We start from the raw sequence: 4,125 nt of genomic DNA, 5'->3' as shown, positions 1-4,125 counted from the left end.
CAGCAACTGCTAGTTAGGATGTGGAACAAGGAGAACGCTCCATTTCTGGTGGGAGTGCGAACTTGTATAACCACTTTGGCAATAAATTTGGAAGTTTCTGAGAAAACTGGGAGTTGATCTAGCGCCATACTTTAAGGAGCTATGCCATTCCTGGGCATCGACCTAAAAGAAATTCCACCATCCCACAAGGACACATACTTTATAGCCAGAAACTGGAAATGACTCACATATCCTTCAACTGAAGAGTGGATAAAGAAAATGTGGTATGGGCCTAGAGAGATGGCTTAGCAGTTAAGAGAACTGGCTGCTCTTCCAGAGGTCCTGAGTTCAATTCCCTGCAACCACATGGCGGGACACAACCATCTGTAATGAGACCTGATGCCCTCTTCTGGTGTGTAGGTGTGCGTGCAGACAGGACACTCATATACATAAAATAAATAAGTAAATCTTAAAAAGTAAAAGAAAATGTGGTGCATTTACACAATGGAGTATTATTCAACCATTAAAATGACATCATGGAACTTGCAGACAAATAAAAAGAACTAAAAAAAGACCATGAGTGAGGTAATCCAGACTTAGAAAGACAAATACAGTATGTGCTCACTTAAAGCAGTTATTAGGCATAAAGTAAGAATAGCCATGCTACAATTCACAGACCCAAAGAAGCTAAGTAACAAGGAGGCCTGAAGAGGGCTGATGGGGAGAGACACTGAATCTCCCTGAGAAAAGGAAATAGATTAGACATCAGGGATAGAAAGAATGAGAAGACAAGGAGAGGAGGGAGAGGGGATAGGAACAGGAAGGATTAGATGCGGGGAGGATAAAGGGAGAGAGTACTGAGAGAGTCAACTGGATTGGTCAGGGAATCTCTAGGATGGGCTAGAAACCTAGGACAATGGATCCCCAGGAATCCAAGAGGGTGAACCGGCTAAGACTTGTAACAGTGGGGGACACAGAGCCTGAAATGGCCATCTCCTGTGACCAGGCAAGAGGTACAATGTAGGTATTGGAACACCAACCCAGTCATACAACTTTAGAACCACAATTTGTCCTGCGTACAACATGTGCACTGGTATAAGGTGGAGAGGAATTTGAGGGAAGGGCTAACCAACGACTGGCCAAGCTTGAAAGCCATGTCATGAGAGACAACCTTCCTCTGACATTATTAATGATATTCTACTACACTTGCAGAGAGGAGCCTAGTCTAACTGTCGTCAGACAGGCTTCACCTAGTCACTGAGGGAAACTGATGAAGATACCCACACCCAAACATTAAGTGAAGCTTGTGGAATTCTGTGTAAGAGGTACAGGAAAGATTTAAGGAGCCAGGGGGGTCAGGGACACCACAAGAAAAACCTACAGAATCAACTAACCTGGGCTCATGCAAGTTCATTGAAAGTGAACTGCCAACCAGAGAGTGCATGGGATGGCCCTAGGCCCTCTGCACCTTTGTAACAGCTGGCTCTTCCTGAGGGACTCCAAACAGCAGGGGCAGGGGCTGTCCCCGACTACATTGCCTGCCTCGGATTCCTTTCCCTTAACTGGACTGCCCAAATAGAAGATGCACCTACTCTTACTGTAACTTGATATGCCAAGGCTGGTTGATATCCACGGGAGACCTTCCCTCTTCTGAGGAGAAGGGGAGCAGGGGTGGATGGCGGTGGTGAGGTGAGAGTATCTGGGAGGAAAAGGGGGAGGGGAAGCCTCAATCAGGATGTAAAGTAAATAACTTAATGAAAATAGAAATTTGCATTGTGCTAGTGGTAGAAATGCATTCTAATGGGCTGCATCGCTATTCCCACGTGGGTCTTTTACAGTATTACCACCCATTAACGTCAGGAGGATTGTCATCTTCCACTGAGATGACAGCACCAGCAAAAAAAAAAAAAAAAATACCACCTGCCTAGACTGATAGACAATTCGGCAGTTAATTCAGGGAATCGTCGAGAATGTTTTTAACCTGCTACGCTTTAACTTCCGGTTAGTTCTCATCGTCAGTCGCGTAGTTCTGCTTTGAGCGGTGTCCCTGTACAGGCACAAACACTTGACCTCCAACTTTTATCTTCTCTCTCCAGCATGTCTAAGAACCTTTCAGCAATGTGTCAGCGCCGAGTGCCTCGTTTTTCTCTCTCTCCCTTCCAGACTGCAGACTTTAATTAGGTAGCTTCACCTCCTCCCTTCATCTACTCTGTGCTCCGCAATACTTTGCTTGCAATTACCCCAAGCCTCCTACTGACTGCCTCACAGAGCGAGCAGACCTTCTCTGACTGGAGTTTTGGTTGCCCCCACCACCACCAACCTTTGTTTTTCCTGGCAGATACAGTTTTGCCTCATAACATGTAACACCTACAGTAATTGCTGCGGCTTCAAAAACTGTGAGCTACTAAGCCATGCAGAAAGAGAGTTCGCAAAAATAGAGACGTTACTTTGTTTGTATCCCAGCATTCTCAGAGGAAGAAAAGTGCAAAGGCTCTCACCCTGGTGTCTCATTAATTCTGACAATATCCCTAGAGGCAGGAAAATGACGAGAACCATTATTCTTGTTACTGTGGAGAAAACACTGAAGAACCCAGAGAGGTTAGCTATCTTGGTGAAGGTGACACACAGTTATTTAGAGCCCAGAGGGGATTTTTTTTTTCAGTGCACACAGACTTCAGGTTTCTGACTCTTAAACAGTTCATCCTTCCTAGGCTCTGCTTATGTTTCTGTTTGCCAAGGCTGCTTCGCAAACAGTTGACTCTGTCATTTAATGTAGGGCAAACCTCAGAGAAGAGGAATCTCAGGTGACTCCAAACGGCGTGTACACGTTCGTATTTACCAGTGAGAAGGATCAAATGCCTAAGCAGGTTCTCAGTACAAAAGGCAAATGAAAGAAACAACCTCGTGCGTTTTGTAATTTATCGCAGTGCGTATAGCTGAATTTCAGCACATTCTTGATCCGTGAAAACTGCACAGGGGTGTTTACGGACAAAGATGGCCGCTGGGAGTATTCCCTTGTGAGGTGAGAGTGGGACTCAGTTAAGAATGTCCTGGTGAGGTTGGCTGGATACATACTTCAAAAATGGTCTGTGTGTTCCTTTCTAGTTTCTAGATCACATTGCATCCTGTCCCCCCAAAATAACAACAGCTCCTTTCACTACACAAGCCTTCCTAGTTTCACTCCTCCCCAGAATTCACAGTCACCTTTCACAGAGTGACACGGTCTTATCTTAACCACAAGGACAAATGGTTCCAGAAGGCCCGTGGCCTTGCATCTAGTTATGGCCTTCAGAGAGAACATTATAATCTACAAACATCCTCTATCAATTTGCTTTTCCTTGTTACTGTCTCTCTTTCTGTCTTGGTCCCTGCCCTGGCCCTAATAACTAGTATAGCATGTGAAAATTATAGGCTTCCATACACACTCAGTGAGTCAATGTGACAAGACACCAGACTCCTCCCAGGACTGCTCAGTATGGAGTGATTTCAGAGCCACGAGACTAAAGTCTCAATTCCTGGATTTACAGCAGAAGCCTTCTACGTGTGGCAATCAGTTCAATCAATAACTCTCTATTTCCTCATTATGAGTGAAAAGAAATCAAACACAGTCTCTATGGTACCTTGACCATGGGCTTATGTAAGTATGAAATGATAGGCCACACAAGATCGTTAGCAGTTGGAAGGCAAAATGCTAATGTTATTTATAGCACGGCCCTTAATAGTAGTACTGACATTTATGGTAAAGACTGTGTCTGTCTGTTTACCTGAAGTCACTGATGAAACTGTCCTGGGCTGATAGTTCTGGAATGTGCGCAATTTCCACAGAAAAACATAGCAGCTCTCCAGGCCTATTCAGAAGACACATGGTCTATAAAAATCAAGGGCTTTTCCTTGCTTTCCTGGCAAAGCTACTTGCCACAGGCTGTCACTAGGGGAGGGGAATGCCGTGCACTTACCTTGGCTGCTTCCATTTCCCATAAGGCTCTTCTTGTCGCCTGTGTTCATTTCTTCCTCCTTCAGATCACAGTTTCTTTCTGTAAACATTTTTCTTCCTTGGCACTTTATTGGACTTCCCACGGACCATTGTTCCGGACAGAGACAGAGAGAGAGACAGAGAGAGAGAGACAGAGAGAGAGACAGAGAGAG

This window comes from Rattus rattus, chromosome 3 (assembly GCF_011064425.1).
Source record: "Rattus rattus isolate New Zealand chromosome 3, Rrattus_CSIRO_v1, whole genome shotgun sequence".
Classification (NCBI taxonomy): Eukaryota; Metazoa; Chordata; class Mammalia; order Rodentia; family Muridae; genus Rattus; species Rattus rattus.
Note: the sequence above shows the minus strand (reverse complement) of the source record.